The 21,526-nt window shown below is 36.7% G+C and overlaps 1 protein-coding gene across 1 annotated transcript in view; it reads left to right on the top strand.

Moving 5' to 3' along the window:
* The window catches only part of LOC125137459 (late cornified envelope-like proline-rich protein 1), a 44,819-nt gene that overhangs the window by 2,309 nt on the left and 20,984 nt on the right, over positions 1–21,526 (top strand). The window lies entirely within an intron of this gene.

The following is a 21,526-nucleotide window of genomic DNA, read 5'->3' on the forward strand; positions in this document are numbered from 1 at the left end:
ACTGAATGAATTCCTTATCTCCATTGTGGAGTTGCTGTCCAATTTCTTCTTGATAGTCAAGATGAGTCACCCCAGCCGGCAGAGTAACTCCCTTCTTTACTTGTCGATTCCTAGGTATGAGGAGTCCACGGTGGCCTAGTGGCATTCTTAACTCTCATTTCAGTGGAATCATTGTTGCATTTCCTTGTGGAAGCATCTTCCTTTTGGAACTAAGACTTCTAAGCTAGCAGAGCGTAAGGTCACAGGAACAGAGAGCAGGCATTTTGCTAATAAGTCACTAGGAGAAATAGTGGTACCATTCCCATTTCTACTGCTTGTTTTCTAGACCTATGAATCCTGGCCATGAGAAACAGCACTATGTATCAGATGCTGATTCAGAGCATACACAGCATTCTGAGCACTTTGCCCCACTTCTGCAAGTTCTAGTCACCTAGCTAGCACTGTAACTGAGCCTTCAAAAGGCAGTTCCACCATTCTGTTAAGCCACCTGCTTCAGGGTGACGGGAAACATGGTAAGATCAGTGTCAGTTCCGTGAGTGTAGGTCCACTACCTCACTTCATTTGCTGTGAAGTGAGTTCCTTGATCAGAAACAATGTCATGTAGAGTACTAAGATGGTTATTCTGTAAGTTCACAGGTGGTAGTTTTGTCAGAAGCATTGAGTACAGGGAAGGCAAATTTATATCCAAAGTAAATGTTTATTCAGTAAGAACAAAACCTTACCCCCTTCTCTGATGGAATCAGCCAGTGTGATCAACCTGCCACCAGGTAGCTGGCTAGTACCTGAGGAATGATGCCACATCAGGGACTCAGTGTTGGTCTCTGCTGTTGGGCTGTCAGGTTGGGCACCCAGCAGTGGCCATAGCTAGGTTGGCCTTCATGAGTGGAAGTCCATGTTGCTGGACCCACACATAATCTCTGTCCTTGTCATCACGGCAACTTTGTTCATGAGCACACTGAGTGATGCCGGGGTGGGAGGTGCTGGGGGTAAAGTGATTGGCCACAGACCAGGAATCAGTATATAACCATATGTCTCATCATTTCTCCTTCCAATCAAAGTGAACAACCACATCTACTGCTGTTAGTCTGCTCATCAGAAGGATTTCCTTCACCACTGTCCTTCAGGGATGTCCCAGAATGAAGGGCACTAGTGTTATGGCCTTCCACTTTTGGGTGGTGCTTGCATATTGTCCAAAATCATCTGTACACCAGGGAAGGTATGGAGGGTGAGAGACAAGAAAAAGATGTTAGGATCAGTGAATTTGCAGGTTCTGGTGGGGTCCAGCTTCCAGTAGAGGTGGTGAGCTGGAAAAATAGGAGATGGTAGTCAGAAAATGAGATACCTCAAATTGAGATGATGAGAGGCAATACACTCATCCTTTAGTACCTTCGAGGATTGGTTTCAGGACCCTTTAGATAATCAAAATCCACAGATGCTCAGTCCCTCATATAAAATGGCCTATGATTTGCATATATCCTATGCATGGCCTCCTGTATGCTTTGAATCAATGTACAGTTGACCCTTTGTGCAGTGGAATATCCATGTATAACTTTACAGCCTTCTGTACCTTTGGTTCCACCTTCACAGATTCAACCAACCATGGATCATGTAGTACCATAGTACTTAGTGAAAAGAAAAAAAAAACACCCGCGTGTAAGTGGACCTACATGGCTCAAATTCATGTTCAAGGGTTAACAGTAAATGTAAACTGTTGTAAGTACAATGTAAATGCTATGTAAGTAGTTGCCAGTGCAGAGTAAATTTGTTGTTTTTTGAAACTTTGAATTTTTTTCCCTGAATATTTTTGATCCACAGTTGGTTGAATTCGAGGATGTGGAACCCAAAGATATGAAGGGCTGAAAGTAGTTAATAGGAAAGACAAGGATTGAGGTATGGCCCTGAGAGTAAGTCCCCAGAGTAGGGTAGAGGATAAAATCCTTGGAGGAGAGGAGGTCAAGGCACTGAGTGACAGTGTAGTGGATAGGTCATCTACTGAGAGTATGACAGGAATAGGGTTTGGGACAATGTCAGGGAATTAGGAACTAAAATTCCCAAGAAATGGAGTGAAGAAGGACTGGAATTGTTTGAGCACCAACATGAAAAGGGGGTTAGCGCTGTCATTTTATGTCATGAAATTTAAATGGGCAGTGTTATGGGGGAGGGAGGAGAGGGGAGGGTGGCCTGGAAGGAGCAACAAGGAGCAGGAATGTCATCTTCCCCACCTCCAGGTCTAGTAGTGCGAAAGTTTGTAGTGGGGCTGCAGAGGAGAGGGCTGCTAGGTTGATCAGATTTTAAAGCAAGAAGTAAAGGAAATGTTTAATGAAGGTGTTTTTGCTGAGTCTTAGAGGGCCCAGTGGAAAGATGTCAGGTGTCAGACAGGGATAAGAAATGAGTCAGGAAAAGAGATGTTCAGAGCCTTATCAGAATTAGAGTCCTGAAGGTTGAGGGTTGACTTTGGCTTTTTTGTGACAACTAAAATCACCAGGCATAAAGGGCAGAATGAAATTCATCTTGATAAAAGATTTGATAAAAGCTTTAAGTTCAGAATGGGAGTTCCTGTCATGGCTCAGTGGAAAACAAATCTGACTAGCATCCATGAGGACGCAGGTTTGATGCCTGGCCTTGCTCAGTGGTTAAGGATCTGGCATTGCTGTGAGCTGTGGTGTAGGTCACAGACAAGACTCGGATCTGGTGTTTCTGTGCTGTGACGTAGGCCAGCAGCCTATAGCTCCGATTTGACCCCTAGACTGGGAACCTCCAATGCTGTAGGTGTGGCCCTGAAAAGGCAAAAAAAAAAAAAAAAAAAGCTTTAAGTTCAAAATGGAAGCTAAAATGAAACAAATGTACAGCTTCAATGCCTAGTTAAGGTCAAGCATGGGCCTAGATTAGTCATGAATAGAATGCCTGTGGGCAAAATGTCTGCCTTATAAAGGGTGCAGGGTGGTGTACAGGGTTATGAAGGAATCTGAAAGTTTTAGAGATGAGGTTCATTATTCATTACCTTCAGTTTCATCATCCGGCAATTATTGCTGCTATCGCAGAGACTTTCATTATCATGAGAGGATCTTTTGCAAAAGCTGGGCAGTAAGTTTCTGCTCTCTAGCCAGAGAGGAGTTTGAATAGCAGTAGTTGTCTTGTTGATTTATAGACATTTTACCTGTTATTACGTTCAAACAAAATTTGAACCTTGAAATTTGATTTTTTAAAAAAATCCCAAAAGGTCAAAACGGTCGTAACTGGCTGAACATGAATTTGAGATAAAGAAACCAGGACGAGATTTTTAAACTTAGAAAATGAACATAAATGTTTATAGGCACATAAAAAACTATAACAGTTCTCCCTATTCTGCCTAAAATAATCAACATATGATAACAGGAAAAAACAGTGGGTGGGAATATTAATTTTTGTCTAATTCTTGTTTTGGTCAACATGCTTATCTTCTTAAAATTAGGCCTGTGTTGTCTCCTCTTTACCTGTTTATAACAGGAACTCAGAACTGTCATTGCTACTTTTCTGTGTTGAAAGGTGAAACATTTTCTTTTTTTTCTCTTTTTTTGTCTTTTTTTTTGTTGTTGTTGTTGTTGTTGCTGTTGCTATTTCTTGGGCCGCTCCCACGGCACATGGAGGTTCCCAGGCTAGGGGTTGAATCAGAGCTGTAGCCACCGGCCTACGCCAGAGCCACAACAACGCGGCATCCAAGCCTCGTCTGCAACCTACACCACAGCTCACGGCAACTCCGGATCGGATCGTTAACCCACTAAGCAAGGGCAGGGACCGAACCCGCAACCTCATGGTTCCTAGTCGGATTCGTTAACCACTGTGCCACGACGGGAACTCCCGAAAGGTGAAACATTTTCTGGTTGGAGACAACAAAGGCTTTGACTGACTCAGGCAGGGCCATGTAATCACAGGATGCTGTGAGTAGGAATGAGGTGGAGAGCAAGAAAGCAGATGGCAATGGCATGGCTGCAGTTTTACTTGTTATGTGATTAGGGTGTTGGTACAGTCTGAGAGCTCGTGTTTGCTAAGACAGGGAGAGGGCTGGAATGGGTAATTATGCACTCTTTGTGAAAGGTTTTGAAGATTTAGATAGAAGGCAAGACGTTAAAACCTAAACGTTTACTGTTTAGGTTCTTTCTTTTGTTTCTGTATGATAATCACTGTGCAAGATGCACTTCAGCATGACAAGTTACAGAAGGAATAAAACCGGAGTCTACAAATAGCCACCTCGTCGTTTTGTTGAAAGAGTAAAATAAGTGAAATATTTAGGCAGCAGAGCCCAGTGCTTGGCTTCAGTTGCATCTCCTTTCTTAAAAGTTTTCAGGAGAGTTCCCGTCGTGGCACAGTGGTTAACGAATCCGACTAGGAACCATGAGGTTGCGGGTTCGGTCCCTGCCCTTGCTTAGTGGGTTAACGATCCGATCCGGAGTTGCCGTGAGCTGTGGTGTAGGTTGCAGACGCGGCTTGGATCCCGCGTTGTTGTGGCTCTGGCGTAGGCTGGTGGCTACAGCTCTGATTCAACCCCTAGCCTGGGAACCTCCATATGCCGTGGAAGCAGCCCAAGAAATAGCAACCACAAGAACGACAAAAGACAAAAGACAAAAAAAAAGTTTTCTGGAATTATGTCAATAGTTTTGGAATGTTTTACAGAAATAAAGACTTCTGGTTGTAAAAACCCTCTAGTTATTTAGATAAGCTCTTTAATGTTGTGCTGGCTATACATGCATGTGTGTGTGTGTGTGTTTAATCGTAATCGGTTTTCTTTGCTGTGGTCCCTTTTCTCAAGTAACACTAACTCATTCTTTTAAATCTCACTTTATTTTTTTTTATTATTTTATTTTATTCTATTTTATTTTCCCACTGTACAGCAAGGGGGTCAGGTTATCCTTACATGTATACATTACAATTACATTTTTCCCCCAGCCTTTCTTCTGTTGCAACATGAGTATCTAGACAAAGTTCTCAATGCTATTAAGCAGGATCTCCTTGTAAATCTATTCTAAGTTGTGTCTGATAAGCCCAAGCTCCCGATCCCTCCCACTCCCTCCCCCTCCCATCAGGCAGCCACAAGTCTCTTCTCCAAGTCCATGATTTTCTTTTCTGAGGAGATGTTCATTTGTGCTGGATATTAGATTCCAGTTATGTGATACCATATGGTATTTGTCTTTGTCTTTCTGGCTCATTTCACTCAGGATGAGATTCTCTAGCTCCATCCATGTTGCTGCAAATGGCATTATGTCATTCTTTTTTATGGCTGAGTAGTATTCCATTGTGTATATATACCACCTCTTCCGAATCCAATCATCTGTCGATGGACATTTGGGTTGTTTCCACGTCCTGGCTATTGTGAATAGTGCTGCAATGAACATGTGGGTGCACGTGTCTCTTTTTAGTAGAGTTTTGTCCGGATAGATGCCCAAGAGTGGGATTGGGGGGTCATATGGAAGTTCTATGTATAGATTTCTAAGGTATCTCCAAACTGTTCTCCATAGTGGCTGTACCAGTTTACATTCCCACCAACAGTGTAGGAGGGTTCCCTTTTCTCCACACCCCCTCCAGCACTTGTTATTTTTGGATTTATTAATGATGGCCATTCTGACTGGTGTGAGGTGACATCTCATGGTAGTTTTGATTTGCATTTCTCTTATAACCAGCGATGTTGAGCATTTTTTGATGTGTTTGTTGGCCATCTGTATATCTTCTTTGGAGAAATGTCTATTCAGGTCTTTTGCCCATTTTTCCATTGGGTGATTGGCTTTTTTGCTGTTGGGTTGTATAAGTTGTTTATATATTCTAGAGATGAAGCCCTTGTCGGTTGCATCATTTGAAACTATTTTCTCCCATTCTGTAAGTTGTCTTTTTGTTTTCTTTTGGGTTTCCTTTGCTGTGCAAAAGCTTTCAGTTTGATGAGGTCCCATGGGTTTATTTTTGCTCTAATTTCGATTGCTTTGGGAGACTGACCTGAGAAAATATTCATGATGTTGATGTCAGAGAGTGTTTTGCCTGTGTTTTCTTCTAGGAGTTTGATGGTGTCCTGTCGTATATTTAAGTCTTTCAGCCATTTGGAGTGTATTTTTGTGCATGGTGTGAGGGTGTGTTCTAGTTTCATTGCTTTGCATGCAGCTGTCCAGGTTTCCCAGCAATGCTTGCTGAATAGACTTTCTTTTTCCCATTTGATGTTCTTGCCTCCCTTGTCAAAGATTAATTGACCATAGGTGTCAGGGCTTATTTCCGGGTTCTCTATTCTGTTCCATTGGTCTGTCTGTCTGTTTTGATACCAGTACCACACTGTTTTGATGACTGTGGCTTTGTAGTATTTCTTGAAGTCTGGGAGAGTGATGCCTCCTGCTTGGTTTTTGTTTCTCAGGATTGCTTTGGCGATTCTGGGTCTTTTGTTGTTCCATATAAATGTTTGGATTGTTTGTTCTAGTTCTGTGAAAAATGTCCTGGGTAATTTGATAGGGATTGCATTGAATCTGTAGATTGCTTTGGGTAGTATGGCCATTTTTACAATATTGATTTTCCCAATCCAGGAACATGGAATATCTTTCCATTTCTTTACATCTTCTTTGATTTCTTTGATGAAAGTTTTATAGTTCTCGGCATATAGGTCCTTTACCTCCTTGGTCAGGTGTATTCCGAGGCATTTGATTTTGTGAGGTGCAATTTTAAAAGGTATCGTATTTTTGTATTCCTTTTCTAATATTTCATTGCTGGTATACAGAAATGCAACTGACTTCTGAATGTTAATCTTCTATCCTGCTACTTTGCTGAATTCATTAATCAGTTCAAGGAGTGTTGGGGTTGAGTCCTTAGGGTTTTCTCTGTATAGTATCATGTCATCTGCATACAGTGACAGTTTGATCTCTTCTCTTCCTATATGGATGCCTTTGATTTCTTTGGTTTGTCTAATTGCTGTGGCTAGGACTTCCAACACTAGGTTGAAGAGCAGTGGTGAGAGTGGGCATCCCTGTCTTGTTCCAGATTTGAGTGAGAAGGCTTTCAGTTTTTTCCCCATTGAGGATTATATTTGCTGTGGGTTCTCATAAATGGCTTTGATTATATTCAGGAATCTTCCCTCTGTACCCACTTTGGCGAGGGTCTTGATCATGAATGGATGTTGGACTTTGTCAAATGCTTTTTCTGTGTCTATTGAGATGATCATATGATTTTTGACTTTTTTTTTTTGTTAATGTGGTGTATGATGCTGATTGATTTGCGTATGTTGAACCATCCTTGTGAACCTGGGATGAACCCAACCTGGTCATTGTGTATAATTTTTTGGTATGTTGTTGGATTCGGTTGGCTAAGATTTTGTTGAGAATTTTTTGCATCTATATTCATCAATGATATTGGGCGATAGTTTTCTTTTTTGGGTGGTATCTCTGTCTGGTTTTGGAATGAGGGTGATGGTGGCATCATAGAATGTCTTTGGGAGTATTCCTTCTTCTTCAACCTTTTGAAAGAGTTTAAGGAGGATGGGCACCAGTTCCTCTTTATATGTTTGATAGAATTCACCTGTGAAGCCATCTGGTCCTGGACGTTTATTTGTAGGGAGTGATTTTATGACCTCTTCAATTTCATTTCTAGTGATGGGTCTGTTCAGTTGGTCTGTTTCTACTTGATTCAGTTTTGGCAGGCTGTAAGATTCTAGAAAATTGTCCGTTTCTTCCAGATTGTCAAACTTGTTGCCATATAGTTGTTCATGGTATTCTCTTATGGTTTTTTGTATTTCTGCTGTATCCATTGTGATTTCTCCTTTTTCATTTCTAATTTTGGTTATTTGGGTTCTTTCTCTCCTCTTTTTAGTGAGTCTGGCCAGGGGTTTGTCAATTTTGTTTACCTTTTCAAAGAACCAGCTCTTGGTTTTATTAATTTTCTCTATTGTTTTTTGAGTCTCTATTTTATTGATTTCTTCTTTGATCTTTATAATTTCCTTCCTTCTGCTGACTTTAGGACTTTTTTGTTCTTCTTTTTCTAATTCATTTAGGTGGAGGGTTAAGTTGTCCCTTTGGGATCTTTCTTCTTTTTTGAGAAAGGCCTGTATTGCTATAAATTTCCCTCTGAGCACTGCTTTCGCAGCATCCCATAGATTTTGAGAGGTTGTGTCTTCATTATCATTTGTTTTTAATTTCCTTCTTGATTTCCTCATTGACCCATTGGTTTTTTAGTAGCATGTTGTTTAGTCTCCATGCAGTAGGTTTTTTCTCTTTCCTTTTCCCATGGTTGGTTTCTAATTTCATGGCATTGTGGTCAGAGAAGATACTTGAGATAATTTCTATGCTCCTAAATTTATTGGGATTAGCTTTGTGTCCCAAGATGTGGTCGATTCTTGAGAATGTTCCATGAGCATTTTAGAAGAATGTGTATTCTGCTTTTTTTGGATGTAGTGTCCTGAAGATATCAATGAAGTCTAACTTTTCTATTGTTTCCTTTAGGATCTCTGTTGCTTTATTGGTTTTCTGTCTAGAGGATCTGTCCATTGATGTGAGGGGGGTATTAAGGTCTCCTACTATGATTGTATTCTCATCTAAATCTTACTTTAAACATCTCATTTCCAGGGAAGGTCTGACCTAGCTTCAAAATATAGATCAAATATTCTATAAAATATCTTCAGAGCATCCTGTATTCCTCTCTAGTACTTCTCACAGTGATAATTATTTTTTCTCTAATTTTTGAGTTTCTTTTTTCTACTCTAGAAGGTAAATTCTATGAGAATAGCGATTATGGTTAGCCTTCTTCCTGCTCCATTACCCAGTGCACTCTCTCCCAGTACTTAGCACTCAATAATTATTAAATAATCTGGGTTTTAGTAAAAATCCTTTTGAGTCATTTGGTATATATCATTATTTTTGGCATATATCAATATTTTTAAAGAGAAATTTGACAGAAAATAAGTTCTTCAGTGGTATTTTAAATCTTTAGGGATTCTGGATGTTAGTTTTCAGTGGTATTATAAATCTTTTTTTTTTCTTTTGGCTTTTTTGCCATTTCTTGGGGCGCTCCCACGGCATATGGAGGTTCCCAGGCTAGGGGTCTAATCGGAGCTATAGCTGCCAGCCTACACCACAGCCGCAGCAACATCAGATCTGAGCCGCATCTGCAATCTACACCATAGCTCACGGCAATGCCAGATCCTTAACCCACTGAGCAGGGCCAAGGGTCGAACCCACAACCTCATGGTTCCTAGTCGTGTTTGTTTCCACTGTGCCACGACGGGAACTCCAGTATTATAAATCTTTAGGGATTCTGGAATCTATCTATATTCACTCTATCTCTGTATCTTTATATATCTGTTGAAGGGACATTGCCAACATGTTGGTTATAAATGTTTTAAGTAATGTTTTATTGATTTCATTCTGAGGCTTTGTACATATTCTTTCTCAAGGATGTATCAGCAGGGAGCTTTATTTCTTAGATGAAACAAGTTGTGATAGTCTGTTACAGGCTTCAATGTAGAAGAAATTATTTGTATTTTAGGAAAGTGGTGCTTAAGTCAGCTTTAGTTATAAAGCACTTTCATGTGAAGAGCAATTCAGTGTTTATTTGAAGTGTCCATTTTAGCTCTAAAAAGTAGACTGTTGTGGTGGCAAACAAAGAACCAGAGACTTAAAATAGGTCATATAATCTTTCTGTTTCTTGATATGTTGTCTACTTTTAATTTTTCGTTGCAGATTAGTGAAGAAGAAGTATTACAAGTTTTTAAAACAGACCTAAGTAGATTGTATACCTTCTTTTATATTGTGGCCTTTGGTAAATTATATAGTTAGACCTCAGCTTTTCCATCTGCAAAGTGAGGGCATTGCTTTCTTGCAAGGGATGTTCTGTGGACTAAATAATCTACTCTATACCAGGTGTCTCTCATATAATGGCACACAGCAAATCCTTCCTTTATCAGTTGGTGGAGTTAAAGAGAACAATCATAGGCCCTTAATGGCATCACTTATGCTAAAGTCTGTGATACAAACCTGGCCTGAAAAATCCTTTCCTTTCTTTTGCTAATAGTTCCCTTGTCCCACGCTTCTTCCTATGAAAACCTTCCATTTTGTACAAGTGCTCAGAAGCCTTCTGGCTGCTAGATGGGATGCTGCCTGGTTCCTGACTTGCCTAAGAAAGCTAATCAGATCTTCACATGTATTTGGTCAAATTTTTGCTTTTTAACAGTTGTTAGGCTGAGAAAAAACATTAGGGTTTTATTGAACCATATCCTTTGACACTTCAAACTAGGCCCGTCTTTCCTTCCCTTCCTATTTTCTTTCCTTTTTTTTTTCTTCCTGTCTGAAAAGGTAAAGTTTGTAATTTGAATTTTCATTTAATTATGATGAAGGTCTTTAGGAAATGAGAATGGAGGGTATAAGCGTTTTCACCTGCCCATGTCTGGTTCTTGTATTGGGTTAGAAAGCTCAGAAAACCGGGGAGTTGTAGTAAGTTTATTGGAAAGAAAATGTCTAATAGAAACATTGAAGAAACTAGGTAAAGGATTATTAAATATATTTATTATTCTTGATCTCATAATATAGATACAAGTACTGTTTGCAGAGTTTCTGTATTACAAAGGAGCCCATAACAAAAGAGGGGTGGGGGTTGATGGGAAAGCTAGAAGTTGTTTTTGGCTGTTTATTGATCTGTTTGTAATGAAAGAATAGCAAGGCATTTTTAATGATAACTTGGAATGTAATCCACAAGAATGTTGTCCCAAAGCTAAAGAAAGCCTGTTCCCTTTTAGTGTCATTGATAGGGTAAAGTCAGTGCTATTGAACTTGTTTAACCTCAATTTTTTCTGTCTTAATGTATTTCATAATTAGGTCCCATATTATGATTCTGGTCAAATCATCTGGGAGTGATAGATCACAAGGATAAATTAACCAATCTAATCTATCCAATTTTTCTTATAGCAGATGCAAGTTATAGTTATTTAAATGATTCATGTATTCTACTCCAGTGTTTCTTGATTTTTTTACCAATGATATGTACCACACAGTAGCTTTAACTCCCTATAGATTTTTTTGGTAAGATTAGTAAAAGGTCATCTTATAGAAAGGAACGAGTTTCAACTAATCAGTAGTCACAGGCCACAGACATTACCTAATTCAGTTAAATTTTTATAGTTGGATTCAAATGTTGGGTCAACTCTATAATTTAGTTCTCCTACTCCAGCTCCCCAATTGCTGAAATATTATTAAGAGTGAGTCAGGAAACTACACTCGATTATACTGCTAATTCTTGTTATCCACCCACAGTGGTTTCCTCACTCCTGTTAATCAAGTTTCATATTCATCTTTATATATTTCATATCCTTCCAGAACCCGAGTATCCTATCCCTGCCTCTCTACTTGGTAACATCTTTCATTCCAACTCCACTGAAACAATTTAGGAATATCACATCAACTCCCTTAATTTCCCTCTGCATGGAAATAATTTTTTTTTGTATATTAACACACATTTCCCAGTTGCCTTCTAATCTCAGAGAAGAAAATGTCTGTCTCCTTTTTAATTTTGATGCTCATTCCTTCCATCCTTTCTCACCTTTTTTTGTGATGTTTTGCTTTATCTATTACATCCTCATATCATCAGTCCATTGCTTTCCCTTAAAAGACAGACATGTTCCTTTCTTCAATCTTATTATCTGTTTGCCCTTTAGTAATTCACAGTATTTAGTAATACTTTATAAAGAAACAGAAGGCTTACATTGTTTAAACTGTGTGTAAAAGAATGTTCATTTGATTCTTTTAGCTCAGGAGTGTTGCCTTAGTGAACATCAGTAAGAATTACCAGTGAAACTCACCTTAATGATGTGGTTCACTTTGGCATACATACTTTAAAATTATTATAAAAGTGCTTTATTCATTACTTATATGACCAGAAGTATCGTATAATTTTAGTAATTGAACATCAAAATTATTTTCCTATATTCGTATTTTATAGAGATTTACATCATTTACCAGGAAAAAATTGGGTATCATTATTCTTGCTGTGAGAACACCTCCTCATGGGTACTTTGTGTGTTTCTGGATTTATAATTTTCTACCTTGAAGATCACTCTCATTATTTCAGTGACTATTTTTTAGTTATCTATCTGCTGAAATACTTTGGTGTCCCAGGAACTAATAAAGGCCAACCCTACCCTACCAAATCTGTAAAGAAAATCAGTATAATCTTATGAAAACAAATTTTTAGAAAAACCCTCAAGTTGCTCACATCACTTTTCAATACCACTGTGATGTATGAAAGAGCCAAGTAACTGTGTTTTCATTACATGGCAGAAATATCTTTCTTCTCATGTCTCATGAGATTATATTTGTTTAACAAAACTGTTAATTATTAAGATACATCACTAATACAGTCAACAAAGCATTATTACCAAGGGCCATCTATTGATATATGGAAACAGCATCATTCTATAGAACCAGATAGTAATTATATTTGTACATAAATGTATACTTTCAAAAGTTAGAGAAATCAATGTACAGAAAATATATTGTAATAAAATTCAAATCAAACACATGAATATTAAATTTTGAATATATTTTGTATTATTGTTTGAGGCCTTTTTGTGGAAGAAAGTATATAAAATTATTAAATATTGAATACACATTATTGAGGATTCTGGGAAGATGGTGGAGTCAGAAGTGCCAGTAATTTGTCTCTTCATCTAGACAATAGCGGCACTTGAAGAATCTATCTGGTAACTGTTTTGGAACTCTGAAGTCTATTGACACCTTGAAGTTTCTAGGGGAAATACTAGATGGTAAATTGCTGTTAATTTTCAGCTCTTAGCCCAGTATCAATTACCTATTCCCCACGTGCAGCTGCATGGCAGGAAACTGTGCACATGTTCCTGGAGAACCTTGCATACAGCTTGTGGGAGTCAAAATGAGTTACAAAAAGACTCTGTCCTCCATATGTGGAGGTCTAATTGCAGTAGTGCAGAAAAAGAGGTGAGTGGTCATTGTTGTTATACCTCCCCCCATTGTTGTAAGCTCCTCCTTCTCTAAGTGACTTGCAGAGTATTTAAAGACTGATGCCTTTTTTCTTTCCCATCCATTTATCTCTTTTTACATTTTTGGAAGCCAGACACTAAAAGCTAGAACAATCAGAAGCAACTGTATATATAGGGAAAGTTAGTAAATGACTATGTCTGCTCAGGGACAGGTTCAGAAAAGACTTAGGAAGACCTTATATTTACACTTAAGACTGATTCTTGGCGTGGAAACAACCTGCAATAATTAAGATAACAAAAACAATAACAATGAGACAGCAAACCCTGAGTGGGGAGAATTGGATTTACCCCAATAAGAATTACCACATTATTAGATTAAAATATTTAATTTAATATTTAATTAATATTTTATTGTTTTCAACAATAAAAAAAATCACACTGCATACAAAGAAACAGAAAAATATGACCCATTCAAAGGAAAAAGTAAATCAACAGAAACTTCCCTGAAAAGTACCTAATGGCAAATCTACTAAGCAAAGACATGAAAACAAACAAACAAACAAACAAAAAAATGAAAAGCTAAGGATGCTCAAATAACTAAATAACTAAGATACAGAGAAAATCAGGAAAATGGCATATGAACAAAATGGAAAAATCAATGAAAACATAGAAAACCTAAAGAAAAATTCTGGACCTGAAAAGTACAATTATTAAAATGAAGAATTCAATAAAGGGATTCAGAGACAGATTTGGCAGGCAGAATAATCAGCAGACTTGAAGACACAATAGTGGCAATTACTGTAACTGAGGAACAGAAGGAAAAAAATTAAAGAGAAGTAAGCAGAACCTAAGGTACCTGTGGGACATGATCAAGTGGATTACATAGGCACTGTAGGAATCCCGGCTGGAGAAGAGAGAACAGACAGAATATTTGAAGAAATAATGGCTAAAAATGTCCCAACTTTGATGAAAGAAATTAATATAAACATCCAAGAAGCTCAAGGAGCTCAAAGTAAGATGAACTCAATAAGCCTACAATGAGACACATTATAATCAAACTTTCAAAATCCAAAGACAATGAGAGAATCTTGAAAGCAGCAAGAGAAAAGCAACTTGTCACATACAAAGATGTACAGTAAGATTATTTCTCATCAGAAACCTTGGGGACCAGGAGGCAGTGGGCTGTTATATCCAGAGTGCTAAAAGAAAAACAAAATGCCTGTCAACCAAAAATTTTATATCTGGCAAAACTCCCTGAGTTAAGGATACATTAAGACATTCTCAGATAAATAAACACTGAGGGAGTTCATTACCACCAGGCCTGCCCTGCAAGAAATGCTCAAGGAAGTCCTGCAGAGTGAAATAAAAGGATGCTAGACAGAAACTCAAAGCCATGTGAAGAAATAATAATCTTAAAAAAAGGTAAATACATGGATAATTATGAATGTATCATTGTAACAACAGTTTGTAAATCCATTTTTTTTTGTTTTCTACATGATTTAAGAAACCAATACATTGAGATTATTAGTCTAAAAGATAGACATTGGTTTGTAATTCCACATATTGTTTTCTACATAATTTCACAGACTAATCCATTTAAAAGAACTATTTATGTTTTGGGACACATAATGTATGAAGAAGTAATTTTTTACAGTAACCCAAAGAGATAAGAATGGAGTTGTAAAGGAGCAGAGTTGTGTATGTTATTGAAGTTAAGTTGATGTAAATTCAAATTAGAGGGTTATAACTTTAGGATGTTAAATGTAATATCCATGGTAAACCATAATATAAGTATAGAATATACACAAAAGGAAATGGGAAAGGAACTTGAGCATTTCACTATTGAAAAAAAAACCCCAACTAAACACAAAAGAAGACAGTAGTATATGAAATGAGGAACACAAAAGCTATAAGATATATAGAAAACAATAACAACAGAAGTACAACCTTCCAAATATGAATTATGAAGAAATAGAAAATTTGAACAGACTAGTAAGGAGATTGAATCAGTCAGTAATCACCTCTTGATCAAAGCCCAAGATGGCTTCACTGATGAATTCTACCAAACATTTAAAGAGGAACTAGTGCCAGTCCTTTTCAAAGTCTTCCAGAAAATTGAACAGGAACAAACGCTCCCAAACTCATTTTATGAGGACAGCATTACCCTGATGTCAAAGCCAAAAAAAATAAAATTACATGTCAGTATTTCTGAAGATTATAAAGCAAAAGTTCTCAACAAAATAACAGAGTTAACATATTAGAAGGGTCATACACCATGATCAAGTAGTTTATAACTCTGGGATGAAAGTATGGCTCAGTATCCACAAACTAATCAATATAATAACACCACATTAATAGAATGAAAGACAAAAATCATGTCCCAATACATGCAGAAAGAGTATTTGACAAAATTCATTTTTTCATGATAAAAACTCTGAATATAGAAGGAACATACCTCAACATAATAAAGGCCATATATGACAAACCTATAGTTACATTGTATAAATAGTAAAAGACTGAAAAATTTCCCTCTAAAATTAGAAACAAAACAAAGTTGCCCACTGTCACAATTCCTATTCAACATAGTATTTACACTTCTAGCCAGAGAAATTAGGCAAGAAAAAGAAAAAAAAAGGAATCCATATTGAGAAGGAAGAAATAAAGTTGTCTCTGTTTGCTGGTGCCATGATCTTGTATATCAAAAAGACTTCACCAGAAAACTTTTAGAACGAATGAATGAATTCAGTGAAGTTTCAGAATACAAAATCAACATACAAAACTTAGTTGTGATTCTGTACACTAATAACGATCTATCTGAAAGAGATCCTATTTATGATGGCATCAAAAACAGTGAAATACTTAGGAATAAATGATGGCATCAAAAACAGTGAAATACTTAGGAATAAATTTACCTGGGGAATGAAAGATCTATGTACTGAAAACTATAAGACATTAATGAAAGAAACTGTAGAACATGTAAGTAAATGGAATCATATCCCATGCTCATGGATCTGAAGAGTTAATATTCTCAAAATGGCTGTAACACCTCAGTCGTCCATGGAGCCAGTGTCATCTCTATTAAAATTCCAATTGCATTTTTCAAAGAAATAGAAGAAACTATCCTAAATTTCATATGGAATCACAAAGACCTCAAATAGCCAAAGCAATCTTAGGTAGCTGGAGGCATCATACGTCCTTATTTCAAACTATATTACAAAGCTGTAGTAATAGCATTACTATTAATATTTTGTAATAAATAGTATTACTATTTCATATGGCTTGGCATAAAACATACACATAGAAAACGGGAACAGAATTGAGAACCCAGAAATAAACCCATGCGTATATGGCCAACTGATATTTGACAAGGGAGCCATGAACACTTAATGTGGAAAGAATAATTTCTTCAGTAAATGATGTTGAGAAAACTAGATATTCACATACAAAAGAATGAAACTAGACTATCTTAGCACTCCAAAAATGTAACTCAAAATGAATTAAGGACCTCAGCATAAGACCTAAAACTATAAAGCTTTTAGAAATAAAACATAGGGAAAAAGCTCCTTCACGTATGCCTTGGCAATGATTTTTTTTTTGGATATGAATCCCAAAACACAAGCAGCAAAAGCAAAAATCCACAAATGTTACTACATCAAACTAAAACTCTTCTGCACATCAGAAAAAAAAAATGAAAAGGCAACCTATGGAATGGGTGAAAATATTTGCAAACCTTATATCTGATAAATTAATTATCTAAAATATATAAGGAACTTAACAGAAAAAAAAAACCCAACAACAATCCAATTAAATCCAGTTAAAAAAAATGGGCAGAGGAAGTGGATAGACATTTTTTTCTGAAGACAACATACCAAAGGCTGACAAGTACATGAGATGGAGCTGTATGTCACCAATAATCCAGGGAAATGCAAATTGATAACAGATGCTGGCAAGGATGTGTAGAAAAGGAAATCTTGGTGCACTATTGGGGGGATGTAAAGTGGTATAGCCACAACTGGAAAAGTATCTAGGTTTCTCAAAAAATAACGCAACTATTCAGTAATGCTACTTATGGGTATATATTAAAAGGAAATAAAATCACTATCTCAAAGATATATCTGTACTCCTGTATTCACTATAACATACTTGACAACAGTCAAGACATGGAAATAACCTAAGTGTCCACTGACAGATGAATGGATAAAGAAAATGAGGTATATTTATAGAATGGAATATTATTTATCCATATAAAAGAAGGAAATTCTGCCATTTGTGACAACATGGATGGATCTTGAAGATAATTTGCTAAGTGAAATTAGCCAGACAGAGAAAGACAAATGCTTTAATATCTCACACTTGGATTCTAAAAATATCAAACTCTATATACAGAAACATAAAGTAGAATGATATTTGCCAGGGGTTGAGGGCTGGGAGAAATGGGGAGGTATTGGTCAAATAGTACAAACTTTCAGTTGGAAGATGAATAAATTCTGGGGATCTAAGGTACTGCATGATGACTATAGCTCACATTATTGTATCATATACTACAAGGTGCTATGAGAGCAGAGTTTTAATGCATTCTGATCCTAACAACAACAAAATAGCAGAGGTAATTATGTGAGATGAAGAATGTTGTAACAATCTTACTGTGGTAAATATTTCACAATATATGTTATAAAACGATCACATTGTACACCTTAAATCTACACAATGTATGTCAGTTATATCTCAATAAAGCTGGGAAAAAAAAGAATTCCCTCCTTATTAGTGATTATATGTGAATGGTAAGCAAAGGATATTAGAGGAATGGATTAAAAACACATGATCCAACTATATGGTCTCTAAGAGGTTAACTTTAGATCCAGGGGTACAAATAGATTGAAAGTAAAGGAATGAGAAAAGATATTCTATGAAGATAGTAACCCACAGAGCAGGGGTTGCTATACTTATATCAGACAAAATAGACATTAAATCAAAAAAGGTTGTAAGAGACAAAGAACATTTATAAGTTTCAATACAGCAAGAAGATAAACATTTATGAACTTTATGTCATCATTAAAATATTTGAAGCAAAACTGGGCAGAATTACAGTGAGCTATACATAATGTTAAGTGGAATAAATCTGAGAAAGATAAACACTGTATGCTTCCATTTATATGTGGAATCTAAAAAAAGCAGACTTCTAGAAACGGAATGGGCTGGTAGTTGCCAGAGGTAAGGGGTAGGGGAAATGGGAAAAGGTGGTCAGAAGGTACAAACTTCCAATGTAAGTTCTGGGATGTAATATACAGCATGGTTAATATGGTTAACAACACTATATTGTATATTTGAAAGTTGCTAAGAGTGAATCTCGGTCACAAGGAAAAATTGTAACTATATATGAAGTGATGGATTAAACTTAATTGCGGTAATAACTTTGCGTCAATATATATGTCAAATCATTATGTCGAATACCCTAAACTAATGCAATGTTACGTGTCAATTGTAAAGGCAGAAAAAAATAAAGGGAGAAACAGTTCTTTAACAACATTTGAAAAACAATACACTCTCAGTAATGGATAAAATAGACAGCAAATAAGTGGAGGAATAGAAGACTTAAACAACACACAAACTAGATCTAATAGATATATACAGAACACTTACCCAGCAGCAATAGCACACACATCCTTCTCAAGTCGCATGGAATATTTTCCAGGATAGATGATGTTAGACAACACATTAAGTCTCAGTAGTTTTAATGAGATGTCGTACAAATATCTGATCACAAAGGGATGAAATTAAAAAGAAAGAAGCTATCAAGTCATGGAAAGACATGGAGAAAAATACATATTGCTAGGTGAAAGAAGTGAGTCTGAAAAGGCTACATATTTTATGATCCCCACTATACGACATTGTGGAAAAGGCAAAACTAAAGAGAGAGTGAAAAAAAAATCAGTGGTTTCCAGGGGTTAGGAGGAAGAAGGAATGAATAGGTAGAGCACAGGGAATTTTTATAGCAGTAAAACTATTTTATATGATACTATAATAATGGACACACAACTTTATGCAGTTATTAAACCCACAAAATGTAGGACAAGAGGAAGCCCCTTGTGTATCAATATTGTTTCATCAATTGTAACAAATGTACCACACTAATGTAAATTACTAATAATAGGGTAAAATTGCATGGAAGAATATGAAAATCCTTTGAAGTTTCTTGAGAATTTTTCTCTAAACCTAAAACTTCTCTAAAACAATAAACACATCTAAATCAATTATATGTAGATAAAATTTTTAAAAATGAAAATAAATAAACTCCCAAACCCAGACACAATAAGTTATTTTGGGCCCTGGAGTCTTTATTATAAGGTCATGCAGGGTTTGGAGGTTCTGAGATTTGATTTTACCATGCTTACAGGCTAGTAAGTTAGCCTGTTATTCTTTCATCACTGCATGAGCCTTGGTATGTTTGCCTTGGTTCCCCTTGCCCTGCATTCACGTAGGGACACACAGAGGGCCTATCTGGGAGCCCGCACATGCAGTCAGTTGTAACTGAACTTGGGAATCCACTGTTTTTATAGTAAGCAGTAAGCAAGCCTGCTCTTTATTTGGGATGAGTGCATTACCTTATCTCCCAACATTGCTCTCTGCAAACACAACTTTGAGAAATGGCTTGGGCAGAGGGTGGTCAGAGCTTTGCATTCTTGGCACACCCTGCAAAAATGTGCAGGATGCTAACTGTCCGTGGCAGATTGCCTCTCCCAACAGGTACTCTCAGTTGTGGTATCTCCAATAACACTTAGGGAAAGAAAATTTTCCTACTAGGATCTCTTGCATTTTCAGAAACAGTTGACTTGAATAAGGTATGTAAAGTTAAATATGAATTCTTCATGAATGGGATACTGATATCAATTTCAATTTCCTTCTTAGTAAGCATTCTTACCTGTTCTGGTCCAATCTAAGACTTATTTTCTTTCAAGTCCTCCAGATCTTCCTTTGGAGGGTTCCATTCAAATCTTCTATGGAATAGTGACTTTTTTGTATCAAAACTTTTATTACTACTTGCAGATTTTTTTTTAACCTATGCATCTGCAATTCTTAGAGCTTACTTTAAATATGGTCTTTTCCTCATATGACTGCTGTGCACCTTGCTCTCTTTGCCATGGCCTGTTTTATGCAAGGCTGTGGTCTACCTCCTTTGGCAGGAAAAATTGCTTCCTATTTGATATCTAGACTGAAAACAACCACAGTGGACAGGAATATGGCCACACTGGATAACATTATTAGATAATCCACTTTCCTGTGTCAGTGTCAGGTACACTGTTATTTAATTATTTTATTCTCAGTATTGTGTGGGTTGTAAAAATCCATGGAAATATAACTTAATATCCAACCTACAGATGTTCTATAAAAAAAGAATGTTCTTAATGAATAAAATGGATTGAGACTAAACTGAGTACCCATAGTTTATAACTATCATTTGTGTAATAGAGGCTGTGGAATGCCTATTCCATTTCTAAATATAATTTCAAATCAAATCAATACTAATACCTCCAAAATAATATTTTAGTCACATATGTTAATTATTGCTATTAGCAAAGTTAATAGAGTTGTATCTCTTCAAATTTTGCTTTGCTTACCTCTTATTGTTTACAAGATAGCAATAAGGAGATAAAATAGCTTGTATAATTTGAGCACAGAGAGAAAAAGAAACTCACCAAATCTCTTCCTAATTTTCCTAAAACTCCAGTTTTATTTTATTCTTTCAGAATTGACCAGTCTATGCCTCTTTTGAGGTGGGGTGGGGGGAGCACAGGGGTGTTATCTCAGTGGAATATTAAAAGGTCATTACATTTTGAGAAATGGAGTAAAGATAATACATAGTTTCTCGATTTTTACTTCTCCTGACTAGTAACTCCCTGGGTGGCAGTCACATATATTTAGAAACTACATTAACATTTTAAGACCATTTTGGTGCTGGTTAATAAATTATGCTTTCATCATACTAAAATAGCACCTGGATGGATATTCCAGTGGGCTTTCAGAGACAGGTTCATGTAGGAAGGCAGTGTTACTTGGAATTAGGGACAAGAGATCAACCAGCATGTTAGACTGCCTGGGTTTAAAGCCTAGTGCCACAATTTACTAGCTATATGACTTGGAAAACTAATCTCCAAGCTTTAGGCTTATATGATGATTAAACAGGATAATCCATGGAAGACACTTAGCTTAAGTGCCTGTCACATAATAGTCACCTTACAAACGATAGCTCTTACTATTTCTTGGCATCATAATAATATATTATTAATAGTGAACTTAATGAGTGCACGCTATGAGTTAAGCACTGCATTTTCACAAGCATTGACTTATTTAATCCTTACTAGTGTCCTCTGGGGTAGTAATCTTAACATAAAATATTTCATTATTGAATCAGACAAGAATCAGAAATCTCACTGGCATCATTGGTTGAAATGATGATTGCCATAATTAGCTTTGCTCCAAGTTTGCCAGAAGGTTTGTCACTAACATGTTCATAAGGAGATATAACTAGGTCAATTTCCTTCTTTTCTGGGGGCCTCCATTTAATAAAGGGAGAGAATGGATTATAGG

This window comes from Phacochoerus africanus, chromosome 10 (assembly GCF_016906955.1).
Source record: "Phacochoerus africanus isolate WHEZ1 chromosome 10, ROS_Pafr_v1, whole genome shotgun sequence".
NCBI classification, from domain to species: Eukaryota; Metazoa; Chordata; class Mammalia; order Artiodactyla; family Suidae; genus Phacochoerus; species Phacochoerus africanus.